Source organism: Pseudorasbora parva, chromosome 15, assembly GCF_024679245.1.
Source record: "Pseudorasbora parva isolate DD20220531a chromosome 15, ASM2467924v1, whole genome shotgun sequence".
In the NCBI taxonomy this organism is placed as follows: domain Eukaryota; kingdom Metazoa; phylum Chordata; class Actinopteri; order Cypriniformes; family Gobionidae; genus Pseudorasbora; species Pseudorasbora parva.
In genome coordinates, this window is record NC_090186.1 from 21,653,052 (window position 1) to 21,667,776 (window position 14,725).

The 14,725-nt window shown below is 42.0% G+C and overlaps 1 protein-coding gene across 15 annotated transcripts in view; it reads left to right on the forward strand.

The window, feature by feature from the left end:
- The window catches only part of nrxn3b (neurexin 3b), a 442,510-nt gene that overhangs the window by 121,019 nt on the left and 306,766 nt on the right, over positions 1-14,725 (forward strand). The gene's annotated exons all lie outside the window — the stretch shown is intronic.

Below are 14,725 nucleotides of genomic sequence, written 5' to 3' on the forward strand. Positions count from 1 at the left end.
TTTTCTTCTTCCATGAGCACTTAATCTTACATAAAAAAAAAAAAAAATCCTCCTCTATTTCTCCTTTCTTCTTCCCTTTTCTGGTTTTTGCTACTCTGAGCGGTATATAGATCTTGGTATTTTGGGCACTTTTTGTGTTTCTTTGCCTCTTCTTGACGGATCGCTTCCTGTTCTCCTGATTTGTAAGTCGCTTTGGATAAAAAAGTGTCTGCTAAATGCATAAATGTAAATGTAAATAAAGTATGTTACAAAAGTTAGGGAACTCTGGCATTTGACATAATGATTGCTAGATGTGGTTCTTATTGAAAAGGAAAGGACATCACTGGGTAGGTTTTAAATCGTTTAAGACTCTTAGTTGAAGCCATCTTTGAAAAGACAGTCCAATGATGATGCGAGTATTATTAAGGGCTCTGCCTGTCACTTGTAAGCTCTTCTCTCAACAGGGTTTCTTTGTTGTAAAAGCAGATGATTCTTCAGATAGTTTCCTTTTTGAATGATCCATTATGTTAATGTTCATTAGTAATGGCTATAAGCTGTCAGAAATATTAACACGCGTCTGATGCTACATGCTTGCTCTGTAATAGCTAGACCTTCTTTTCTTTGTTTACAGATGTGACATAACCACACAGAGGCAAATGACACCTCCCACAATATCCGATCTGACAGCTTGATTTATAAATAATTATTTATAAGCTTACCGTTGTGAATCGATGTGAATCATGAAGATGACTTGAATGGATAGGACTATTTAACAATAACAATTCATTATGTTGTTTTGTTTTATTGTATTCTAAAACATATTTACAGTTACATTCTAACAACTCTTTTTTCTCCTCTGAAATATAGATTTTCTCTATTGACCTGTTTCACCACCTCCCCGCCATCTGTGTCAGTGGCTGCTTCTCCCTATATGTCTACATTTTTCTACTTATGCACTTCTCACTAATACCAGGCCTAATGCAGCAGCCAGATGCCTTATAACATGCTAAGAGACTAAGCCCAGATAGATTAGGGTCCACTCCCCACTTCCAGAACCTGATCGATACTCTGCAGCGGGGTGCTCACAGAGGGAGAGATTCAAGACAGAGAGCCTATAGAGTCGTTAAAGGCCAGCTTTGATTATAAATGGCACTCTGGGGACAGAGGATGGCCTCAAGATAAGGTGATAAAGCGAGGGTGTAGCTTTAGATAATGTATCTGAGTATGTGGCCTACCCTACCCACACCATCTCTCAACACATTATTTTCCATTATACTGCTATCGATCGACTACGGTAATGGCCATTGGAATCATAACCCGAGGCATAACTACATTCCTGTGCAGAAAAAGTTGATTGGATGAAAGTAACAGAAGCGCTGAGGAAACGTTTTCTGGGTTTATGCTTTGAAGAGGGTTTGCGTTTTTGCTTCACCAGGGACTGTAGAAAGAACATTATTTCTGTCCACTACATTGTAACATAACTGTAGTAGTTGGCAATTGGGATTGTGGTGTCGGATGTTAGTGTGGCCTTTAAAGATGGGGTTTAATTAGAACATGCATAGCAAATGGCCATTTCATTTGTGAAAGTATTCCTAGTGTTATTGAAGACCCAGTGCAACGGCTTGGCGAGTGCAGTTTTCTTTTCTTTGTTGATATATTTGTTGCATGGAAGTTTAGGCTAGACATATCAAAGTGCTTCGCCAATGACCTTTAGTTTACCCTAATATCAGAGCTCATTGTAGGTCTGTTTCTTTAGTTTTATATTGCATCTTTATTAATGCTAAAACTCTGTATTGCGAAAATCAATAGGATTGTTTACTTCTGGAAACCTCCTGCTCTACTCCGCAAAACAGATGATTATGAAACATAGGATAATTAGAGTTGGCTGGTGCCAGATAAGAGGTAGAGAAAAAAAATGTGATAATTTCTCTCTCTCTCTCTCTCTCTCTCTCTCTCTCTCTCTCTCTCTCTCTCTCTCTCTCTCTCTCTCTCTCTCTCTCTCTCTCTGTTACATACTTTCTTTTAATTTATTTGTTGGATGGTTTACATTTTATTAACATTTAGCTTGTTTACTGTAGGCTAGTGGATACTGGGTATGAAGAGATGGCGTCTCATGAGGAGATGCATTCTTTGTCCTTGTGCAATGGCTTCAGCTGTGTGCCAGATGAAGCCTCTAAAATGCGAGTAAAACACTCGCATTTGTGAGTAATTCTTCACTCTGGGAGACTAACTTATATCTATCATCAGCCATTGGCTAATAAATGCTTAGATTTTACTCGCCAGTTTTTTTTTTTTTTTTTTTATAGATATAATTATATCGCTGAACTCCTGAGCTGCCAGTTCAGCTCAATTGATGCAAGCATACCTGTATCTGACATTCTGTAAACTCTAGTGTGAATGCGTACAGCTCAATGTTGCTTTGCAAAGAGTGCTGTGTGAAAGTTATAAAGATGGCATTTTACCTACATGTCAACATGCTTATCTTTGCTTAAGAACAGGAGATCTGCTTATACTCTCTGTGGTCATTAAAAAATCCCAGGATCTCCTTTTGAAAAAGAGTAGGGGTGTAACCCCGGCATCCTGGCCAAATGTACCCATTGGCCTCTGTCCATCATGGCCTCCTAATATTCCCAATTTACTAATTGGCTTCATCACCCTGTCTACTCTCTACCAATCAGCTGCACCAATTAGCTGCACATTGGTGGATGAGGAGATTTCCCCCCTTGTATATGTAAATCACTTCAAGTACCCATAAAAGTGCTATATAAATGTAAATAAATAAATAAATAAATAAATAAATAATAATAATAATAATAATAATAATAATAATAATAATAATAATAATAATAATAATAATTATTATTATTATTATTATTATTATTATTATTATTATTATTATTATTGTTATTATTATTATTATTATTATTATTATTATTATTATTATTATTATTATTATTATTATTATTATTGATTTATTACCAACAGAATATAAAATATCCAAATGTCTTTCTTATAGACTTAAGAAGTTTTCACATTTTATAATTCATCAAGACCAAACCTATTGCATTGCATTTTTTTTTTTTTTTTTTTTTTAAGAGATACATTGGGTATCTGCAAAATGTTTGATGCAGAGATTGGATTGATTGGTTTAGACCAAGAAAAGGTGTTTGATTGTATTGTATTGAAAACTATGCTGCATTTTGGTTTGGTAAAGAATTTGTCAAATAGATTTTTGTCTGCCTACTTTGGTTTCAAGGGGCATTAGACAAGGATGCCCTTTATCAGGACAACTGTACAGCATTGCTATTGAATCATTACTTTATAAAATAATGAAAACTTTATCTGGTTTAGCAATATCCACAATTTAAGAACTACAGTTACTGCTTATGCTGATGATGTTAGAGTCTTTGTCAATGACAATCCTGATATAAAAGCTTTATCTAAAGTACTTGATGTGTATGAAGTTGCATCATCGGCAAAAGTAAATTGGTATAAGACTGAGGCTTTCTGGTAAGGTAAAATACATTTTGAAAAAAATACTAATAATAAAACTGCCAGGTATCAAACTGGAATAGTAAAGTGTTACAAATACTTGGTGTGTTTTGGGGATCTGCTGACTTTCAAACTAAAAATTGGGAGCGTGTGCACCCGATTGTCTAGATGGAACTGGTTGCAACCCCAACTATCCTATAGGGGGAGAGTTTTAGTTGCCAGTAAGTTGGTCATTTCTGCTCTATGGCACAAATTTGTTGTTTACTCCCTGCTGGACTAGTTCAGATGCTGGTAAACATTTTTTTTTTTTTTTGGTCAGGACAGCATTGGGTCTGATCTGCTGTTCTTTTTTATCAGTGCAAGAAGAGTGGCAAGGCCTTGTGGACATTACATCTAGACTGATGGCTTTTCGTCTGCAAGCTGCTCAGAGATGGCTGTATAACAGTGAAATTGCATGGTCTAATACTGCTGTTGAGGAAAGCAGGCGATATTGGACATGATAAAAATCTCTTTTTACTGAACTTGAATGAAACCACTCTAAAAGACTGGGGGCCCTATCTTGCACCCAGCCCAATTGACTTTGTACACAGACGCATGTGTCATTCCTATTTTGCACCCGCGCAAAGTGCGCTTTTTCCTCCACAGAAGCACGTCAAAAAACTAGTGAATAAGCTTGCGCTCCCTGGGCGGTTCAGCGCAAAAAAGGAGGCGTGTTCCGGCACAAACAATCCCTGGTGCTATTTTGCTGTTCCATTAAACAATTGCGCCACTGACCAGAAAAAACCTAGTCTAAAGTCAGTGGCGCATTGCGCGTTGTTCATTATGCTATTTTAAGGTCGCATGCTTGACCATAATGTATAGCGTGCACAACACGCATACACTTTGCTCATGTAATCTACACAGATGCAGCAGTTATTTTTATAATATTAACACATGAGATGACGGAAATCATTGTGGTGTGCCACGAAAATGTGAAAAATTAGGCATAAATCTAGCTTACAAATTATTCTGGCTAATTGTAGTAATTAAGGATCAGACCTGTTTGCCCAATAGTGGCAAAACATATATGTATATAAGGATATCTGACAAATTGGTTTGTCCGTCAAGAACCAAGAAAAAAAATCGACTGAAAAACTGAAAAAACTGTTTAACCGACGCCTGTTTAACCAACGCTATTTTAGGTGGGTTTCTCCCATCCCCATACAACACAACTTCTCTGTCTTTCACTGCTCTTACAAGAACATATGTCTCCTCGGCTGTGAACTGCTCCTGGCGTGCACCTGGTAAATACGCCATAATAATAGCAATCCATAATGGAACTTGCGCACCTGCTTTTAAAGGGAATGTTGGATGACGCTCTGATTGGTTTATTCATGTTACGCCCAAACCACACCTATGAATAATGAAGCTACTTCAGACCAACCCATTTTAGATTTGCGCTGGGCACAAGAGCCATTTATCCCGCCGGGAAAATAGCAACAGCGCTGAGACCCGCCCACAAAGTTACTTGCGTTTCGCACTTTGACACTTGCGTTTCAGATCGTTAAAATAGGGCCCTGGACTTCATTCTATAGATCTGTAATGGAAACTTGGAAAGTTTTTTTTCTGTCTCATGACCTGCTGGAATACATGTAGGTTTTTGGCTGATGGTAGAGACATTATTTGAGAACTCATTGTTACCTTCTAGAACAGTGGTCGCCAACCCGTAGATCGCGATCGACTGGTAGATCTTTATCAATGGGTGCGTTTATATGGACGTTCTTAAGCCAAATATTATAAGCCGACAATGAACATGGTCATGTAAATGCGGTAACCTGTTTTTTTTTTTATCGGAGTAAGGTCATAAACGGTGTACGCATAAACCGGTCGGGACGGGTCGTTTTTTGCCTCTTACCCTGATTTTGCACGGCATGTAAACACATTAAACTGCTTTATGTTGGCTTATTGAATTGCGCATGTGTGATAGGTGACAAAAACGCAAACTTAGAGCAGATTTAAATGCATCCAGATTGAGCGAGCTAGCCTTTGCATGAAATAAGGACATATATCACAAACGCAGACACTCTTAAGACCCAGAAAATTATAAAGATGTGTTATCATCTCATGCAGCAGATAGAAGAGGTTCAGTCAAAACACTGCATAACTTCATGCTGCATGAGGGATAATATGAGCTGTAATCTCCTGCTGACATGGTGCGCACTGTATTTAACATCACAACTGACGTAACATTTGGAATACTCTGAGTCAGATACGGACATTATTATGTTTGATGTCACTACAAGGCAATAACCTGGTTTATTAATAAAGTCAAACGTGTTTTACATGCATTGTCAGTTTACTGGTTTGCATGTAAACACTCAAAAAAATAACTCATTGGACAAACTCAATTTAATTGAGGGCAGGTTTTCCATCCTATTAATATGTGTAGCCCCAAATAATAAAAATCTAATTCATGCAAAGAAATGTAATTAAGTTGGTCTAACTCAATTTTATCAAATACAGAGTAAGTTATATTTTCATACTTATAACATTACTTTTTTGAATGTGTCATACTTTCATCATCATATACAATGTATGTAATGAAAAATTAATAAAAGGGTGATGTAATGCCTAACATTAGCATAGATCACTGAGTGCCCACAGCCTAAACCCAGGCACCACTCTTCAGCAAAATGGTAACCACAGAATTAAAAAACATTACAGAAACTCCTCTAAATGTCCAACATAACTGAACATTAAACACTAACATTAACTTACAACATCTTTCCCTTTACAGAAAACCATAAATTAACACTTTAATCCCTAAATTTACTCTCATAATTTAGTCCCTTGCAAAGCATGCTGGGAGCTACAGATCCACTGCCCAGTTAGTTATGTCAACACAATTATTTCATGTAGTTTTAACACAAATGAATAAGGTAAACTTCAGTTTTAAATATATTAGGTTGACTGAACACAATTAAATTAAATTTTATCAAATTTAGATATGTCAAAGTAAAGTGAACATAATTTTAATGTCTCGTATCTAAGAAGGGCCTGAACCATTTTTTTGAGTGAACGGGGAAAACTGATTATTTCAATAAGCTGAAATTTGTGAGTTATCAGCTTACTTGTGTGCATGTTAACGCACCCACTGTCCCAGTATCTGCTAGCCTGGATGTCAGCCGAACTTAGCTCCTCCCACAAATTTTTTAGATCGGGCAGTTCGGTCTGGCCTTGCTCCATAGAGGAGTAATTATCCCCGAAAAGAAACTGTTCGGACCAATGAAATCATCAGGGCAGGCTTTAGAGACGTAATCATGCACGTTATCAAAGGTTCTAGATTATATTTTTTCTAATCCTAAACGGAGAGCTTGTTTGTATATGCATTCACCTTCACAATTTCTCTCAGAAATGATGATCATGTTGGGTAAGTACTCTGTGTATAATTAAATTATTATTATTTTTTTTACAACACCAGCAAAGATTGTGTATTCCAACCTGATTTCAGAGCGCGTGCAGACAGGGTTGCCAAGTTTTTACAACAAAACTCGACAACTACTAGCCCTAAACAATAGCTTCTCGGGGGTTCTCCATGGGAAAAATGGCATTTGGGGGGTAAAATGTGTGTTATTTTGGCATGGTTGCCTGCTAAAATTCACACTCATGGGTCTATATATCACATAATAGTCGCTTCAACCCGCGGACATAGAAAACAACCTGTGGGGAAAAAACGCTGACTTGGCAGCACAGTGCAGTTGAACTATGTTGACATTTGACAATGCGTCGCTTTGTTGCTCTGATTGGTTGTAGGTCTATCCAATTGATGTCTTTCCTGGTTCGGTTGAAACACGCCCCATAATCACAGCCCAGTGGAGCAGTTTCAGACTCATATTTTGACTAGAATTGAGTATGACCACGTCAGGCTAGGTAACTGCCAATTAATAATTGAAAAATAAGCAAGTAAAATGAGGTACTTCTCCTTTAAGGCAGAACACACGCTCTCGTTAGTCGCTGATGAGTGGGCAGTCTGTGGAAGGAGCACGGGCTTTGAACATTGGATGTGTTTCATATTTCTGTTGCTCTTTGCACTGTTTATTTTCTGTTCGGCAATGCAGTTGTTAGTAGAGTGTTTTGCAAACTGCCCCATGTGTGTGCGTGGGGTCGACAACGCTGATAATAAACCCCTGTGAAATATCAGATACGTGAGTTCCCTTTATCGAGGGAACTCGCACTGCGTCATCGAGTGACGACACTCTGGGAACGCCCCCAGCGTTACGCTACTGAAGTATGAATGAAATCTATCCAACTGTGATTGGTGCTGCGTCATGACGTAGTAGATGACGGCATAACCGGAAGATACAAAGCGACGCTGACACACACACACTAGCTTTTTGCTCTTCAGCTAAGCGCTCTGTGTTTGAATTATTTGTCTATTTGGTGTTGTTTGTCCAAAGAATATATATATATATATATATATATATATATATATATATATATATATATATATATATATATATATATATATATATATATATATATATATATATTGTGAAGCTGGGAGGCTCGCAAGCACCGCGGTTCTGTCCCATGTCTGTTGAGGCAATGCGGCGGCGATCAGTGGGCTCGTAAATGAACTTATAAGCAGGTCTTGGGACTCCTGAGGCACCTTCTCAGCCTCGCTGACAGTTCAGATGTTCTCCTTCCCCGCGTGGAAGCCCGCGTTGCGGCCTCTTCCCCCGGGGTGGAGAACCCGATGCTTGAGCAGTCTTATTCTGAGGAATGATACATGTACAGTATTGAGGCGGTTGACGTTAAAGCACCCAACACTCCACTTCATTCATAAAATAAGGGCGCTCGGGCAGTTCTTGAGAGGGCTGCCTGTATAGTGACCCAGTGTTTCTGTCCCGTGCAGAAGCCCACGTTGCGGCTTTTTCCCCCAGATGCTTGAGTAGTTTGATTCCGAGGAATCAGACGTGCACAGCATCGAGGGAATGAAGTAGTAGCGAGAGCTCGCCACTTCATAATGCATTCGATCTCGCGTTGCCGAGGCAGCGCGTAGACTAAATGCAATAAAATAAGAGTGAACGCACGCGATCTGTGTATATGTGATACTGTTGGTGCGAGGCATGCAGTCAGCTCGTGCCTGTGGTCTTTCATCTCGAGGGATGAAAGCCAAATATGTTGTAAACTAATCGAATCTCGTGTTTGCTGAGGCAGCGTGTAGATGACGATTCGATTTAATACATATTTAAAAAGTACCGTCTGGTGATTATGGCTGCATTTCATTTTGATGAATTAAAATGTAACATTATCTGACTTTGAGGAGTTTGATATGTTTATTCAGCCTATCATTCAGTCCATGTTCACTTGAGGGATGATTATGGTGACATATAATTCTGAGGATTTAAATCTCATTTTACTGACATTTTACTGACTTTGAGAAGGGGTTAGATTAGCAGCCTATCATCTAAATTGTGTTCACTTGGTTAATTCATCTAAGGATTCACAGTGAGCTAAGCTGTTACGGCCCTGTCGAGTCAGATAAAACCCCTCTCCCGGAGAGCGATCGAGGTCGCCTCTTCCGTGGAGTTTTGTAGAAGTCGATGCTGAGATCCGCCGTCTGTTATGCTCGGGCCACATTGATTTCCAACAAACACTGCACGCATGCTGCTCCAGCCGCCTCTAGAAAGACCTGCAGCTGGACAGCGAATGTGTTAGCACACCGAAAATCCTCCCCGACAAAGCTCTGCCAGGTGGTCGCTTCAGGGGGTCGGGCAGGAGGCTCGTTGGGTACCAGAGACCAGCATCGGAGGCTGGTTCCCACAGTAGAGTATCTCGGTGTATGGTTATGCCTCACCGAATATAGCTACTTTGGCCCTGTGTACCGTGGGCAAAGGGTACAGACTGCAGTTCAGTGTACCAATACCGAAGTCTTCGGTGTGGTCTGAACGGTGGTGTGCCCAGCCCAGTGGCCTGCTGACCAGCCCCCTCTCCCAGGGGGTGATCAAGGTCACCTCCTCTGTGGAGTTTTCTGGAAGTCTATGTTGCGATCCGCCGTCTACAACGCTCGGGCCACATTGACTTCCAGCGAACGCATGCTGCTCCAGCCGCCTCTAGGAAGACTTGCAGCTGGGCAGCAAATGCGTTCGCACACCAAAAATCCTCCCCGACTAAACTCTGACGGGTGGCCGCTTCAGGGGGTCGGGCAGGAGGCTCGGTGGGTACCAGAGACCAGCCTTGAGAGGCTGGTTCTCCTAGTATAACATCTCGGTGCAGGGTTATGCTTCCTGAATATATCTGTTTGGGCCCTGTGTACCGTGGGCAAAGGGTACAGACTGCAGTTCAGCATTCCCCCACCGAGGTTTATCGGTGTGGTCTGAATGGTGGTGTGCCCAGCCCAGTGGCAGGTTAGGGAACAGGAAGTGTGCTCCCTGATGGTAAAGGAGGCCATACAGTGTATCCCTCCTCCAGACAGGGAGTCCAGCTTTTACAGTCGCTACTCATGGTTCCCAAAGAGGATGGAAGGGTGCGTCTATTATTAGATCTGAGGAGATTCAGGTTCAAGATGCACTATCCCATCGTGAGTCAGATCCAGTTCGAGGACTGGTTCATCACAAGGTATCTAAAGATGCATATTCTATAGCTGCATCCTTACTGCCCTCAGGAGGTTCCTGAGGTTCGCTTTCGGGGGCGAAGCGTACCAATATCGGGTTCTTCCCTTCAGCCAGGCTCTTTCGCCCCGCACCTTCACGGAGTGCATGGATGCAGCTCTATGAGGTGCTTGGGGCTGAGACTCAACACAAAGAAAGTGTGTTGACGCCCTCCCAGCGGACTACGTTCCTGGGAGTCGTTTGGGACTCGACAATGTTGCTGGGTCAGCTGTCCCCTGCACGTATCGAGTCCATACTGGCGGAGGTCTCCAGAGTAGAGCTAGGCACAGCCTCACTGTCAAGCAGTTCAGAAACTGCTGGGTCTCATGGCAGCAGCGTCCAACGTGATTCCGTTCAGCCTGCTCCACATGAGACCCCTACAGTGGTGGCTGAAGACCAAGGGGTTTTCCCCAAAGGGGAATCCCTTCCGTATGATCAGGGTAACGCGCAGATGCCTTCATTCCCTGGTCATATGGAAGGTTTCTGTCCCTAAGGCTAGTGTTGGGAGCATAGTGTTGCCGGAAAACCGTTTCAACAGATGCCTCCCTCACTGGCTGGGGCGCGGTCATGGAAGGCCGCTTTGTGAGAGGTCCGTGGGGGACCCAGCATTCCTCCTGGCACATCGACTGCCTGGAAATGTTTGCGGTCTACAAAGCCCCGAGGAGCTTTCTCCCGGACCTCCGCGGCCACCATGTCCTGATACGATCTGACAATATGGCCGTCGTATAGTATCTAAATCATCAGAGGGGTCTGAAGTCGCGCCCTCTGTGCAGACTGGCGCATCAGGTCCTCCTGTGGTCCCAGGGGAAAATGTCCATCCCTCAGGGCAATGTACATTCCCGTGGACAACAACCAGGGAGCAGACATCCTGTCAAGGCAGGGGCTGAGGCCCGGGGAGTGGCGTCTCCATCCAGAGGTGGTGGAGGCCATGTGCAAGAGGTCAGCCCGGTGGAAGTGGATCTAGTTGTATCTCAAGAGACGTCCCACTGCCCACTGTGGTTCTCCCTCAGGCATCCGGCCCCGTTGGGCCTGGATGCCATGACACAGACATGGCTGAGGCTACATCTGTATGGATTTTCCCCGATCACTCTGCTCCCGGGAGTTCTGGAGCGGGTCCGCCAGGAGGGTGTCAACCTGTTCTTGGTAGCACCCCGGTGACCGTCCAGAGTATGGTTCTCCGACATCATCGAACTGTTTGACGGCTTTTCCTGTAGGTCCCTCTGAGGAGGGACTTGCTGACTCAGGTGGGGGGCACGATATTTCACTCCTGGCCAGAGTTGTGGAACCTATGGGCCTGGCCCCTGAGGGGGCACAGTTTATAGAGGAGGGTCTGTCAACAGGTGTCGTTGAGACCTTGCTCAGCTCCGGATCTCCTTCCACCAGGAGACTGTACAACCTAAAGTGGAATGTTACTCCACTTGGTGTAGAGGGCGTGAGGTGAACCCAGTTATCTGCCCAGTGGCTTCAGTGCTGGAGTTTCTCCAAGATCGCTTCTCCGCCGGGCTTACCCCGTACACACTTAAGGTGTACATGGCTGCCATTGGGGCTTTCCACTCACCTATAGGTGATGGACCATTGGGGAGGCATCATATGGTTGTATGGCTCCTCCGTGGGGCTTGGAAGATGAGGCCTGTGGTTCATTCCAGAGTCCCAACCTAGGACCTGGCAGTGGTGCTCGAAGGGCTGGCTGAGGCCCCCTTTGAGCCGCTGGAGTCGGCCGAGGCAAGGAACCTGACTCGCAAGGTGTTTTTTTTTCTCCTTGCTATCCCCTCTCTGAGGAGAGGGGGGTATCTCAAGGCCTTGGCTATCACGCCAACCTGCCTGGAGTTTCCCCCTGGCAGAGTGAAGGCCATCTTACATCCTAGGAAAGGAATATGTGCCTAAGGTGCCATCTAATGTGGCACAGTCAGTGGTTCTTCAGGCCTTTCATCCTCCACCTCACGTGACGGCGGAAGAGGGAAGACTTCTTCTGCTCTGCTAACAGAGCTCTAAGAATTTATTGGAGAGGTCTCCCCAGTGGAGGAAGTCAGAAGTTTCAACAGCCTGCAACTCCCAGCGACGCATGGCAGTTAACTGCTCGCATCCTAAGTGTGCCTGGTTCCCCAGCTTCACACTGGGACGAACGTGATCACGGTGTGGCATAGTGGGTAGTTCGTTCCCAGAGTGTTGTCACTCGACGATGCAGTGCGAGTTCTCTCGATAAAGGAACGTCTCGGGTTATGACTATAACCCTTGTTCCCTGAGAGGGAACGAGACACTGTGTCTCGTCGCCGCACCTATCACAGGCAGAGCGCTTGCTTCATCGCAAATAAGCTAGTGTGTGTGTGTGTGTCAGCGTTGCTTTGTATCTTCCGGTTCTGCCGTCATCTACTACGTCATGACGCAGCACCAATCACACTTGGCTACAACAATTCATGCCAGCTATCCGGCTTCTCTGTGTTTAGCGTTACAATTTAAAACACATTATCAAGGCTTAAAATCGCTCCATATGCTCGCAAAATGTATTCTCTGCAAAATCAAAATTCTCACCACAGAAAATCGACCGATGTTATAGTTAGATATGACAACGCTACTGCAGCATGCATCGCACAGACAAGCAGTTGAATATCTTTTCAGCAAACTGCTGCAAATAAAAGTGAAAGTTGCAGACGCTAATATACAATTATCATCATTAAAATCAAAGAAACTAAATTATCAATACTTATGCCACCCTCTCTCTTCTATTGCAGTCCTTGATTTTAATCAATAAAATGCTGTTATTCTAAAATGCACCTCATATTTGTTGATCGTGACGTGAACTCCATTAAAATTGCATAGTTCGGTTTTATATCCATTTTGCAGAGACATATTTATGTAACCAAGTGTAAATAGAATCGTTCTGATAAATTATAGATATCTGATCTGTAAAAACGCATGAAATGGACCAGGTATAAATAGGCCCAGGAAGATCACTGTTCAGGATGCTTGAAATATAGGAAGGAAAATATAAAGGTGTCTTATGTAAAAATTTCACCAAGCTAAAGTCAGAACATTCTCTATTTGCTCTAAATCTTGAAATTATGCAATCTAATTTAATTTAAATAACAATAAAAAAACAACAACAACTGCTCATGCTATCTTTGTTTGCACCGTGATTAAAGGGTAAATTCACCCAAAAATTATATTTATGTCATTAATGACTCACCCTAATGTCGTTCCACACCCGTAAGACCTCCTTTTTTCTTCAGACACAGTTTAAGATATTTTATATTTTAGTCCAACAGTGTATTTAAGCGTAGGCACACTATACTGTCCATGTCCAGAAAGGTAATCAAAACATCATCAAAGTAGCCCATATGTGATATCAGTTAGTTAATTAGAATCTCTTGAAGCATCAAAAATACATTTTGGTCCAAAAAAATAACAAAAACTCCGACTTTATTCAGCATTGTCTTTACATCCTTGTTTGTGTTCAATCCTCAAATAAAGATTCAAATGATTATGAATCAGTGAATTGATCAATGATTCTGAGTTAGCCTGTCATCAAGGCGGAGGTCAGGGATCTTTGGCTCGAAAAGGTTGGTGACCACTGTTCTAGAATCTTAAGCTCTGTCAGTTTGCCATCATGGCTGATAGCTGCTAGATGCATACAACTTGGCTCAATTTTAAGCATTAGGTTGGAGACCTTGAGTGAGAGAACCTTATATTGTCTTTAGAATACCCTCAACTGGACAGTTTTGAGTCTGCTGGTAAAAAGGGGTAACATGCATAATACAAACTGGTAGGGTGCTTGCCAATGTTTGTGAATACTTGGGCCATAAAATGAGTATTATGTACACTATGAAAATGACGATCTTTTGTTGACTTTTTAAGTGATTTTGTTGTTATTTTTGTGTTCTTGTGTTATTTTTGAAATTCATTATTTCATGTGTTTTTCCTTTCGTAATTCAGATTATGTAATGTAGATTTTCAGTGGTAACAGTTTAGGTTTACCAATATGTTGTAAATGAAGGTGAAGGTTCTCTCTCTCTCTCTCTCTCTCTCTCTCTCTCTCTCTCTCTCTCTCTCTCTCTCTCTCTCTCTCTCTCTCTCTCTCTCTCTCTCTCTCTCTCTCTCTCTCTCTCTCTCTCTCTCTCTCTCTCTCTCTCTCTCTCTCTCTCTCTCTCTCTCAGGGCACCTGTGTTGATTTACTGTCAAATCTTCCAGGATTACAGATAATCCTGGAGCTTCAAAATCTGTTTGCTGACAGCTGTGTTCTCTAACAGAACTGCTGTTTGCTGTGCACATAGTGTCCTATATAGCAGTAAGAGCTCTTTCTTTAAGGAGGAAAGAAGGGAAAACCCTTTTAATTTTCCGCTTGAGTGAATTTCAATTTACAGTTCTTCTCAGTTTGTACTGTGTTGTATTTGGCTATAATACATAGCTGACTCTATATATGAGTATTTGCCTTGGTAAATGGCACAATATCACAGCACATCCTTTGAATGTCTTTTAATGTATTCTAGTGTATCGAGGGATTTTGCTTTTCAATAGCTGTTATTTTTTACCAATAAGTCCAGGGTATATAGAAATATGATTTAGAAAACAATCTATCTATTTTAGTTTCATATTGCAAAATTATACTTGTTTTCCTTAAACATGTT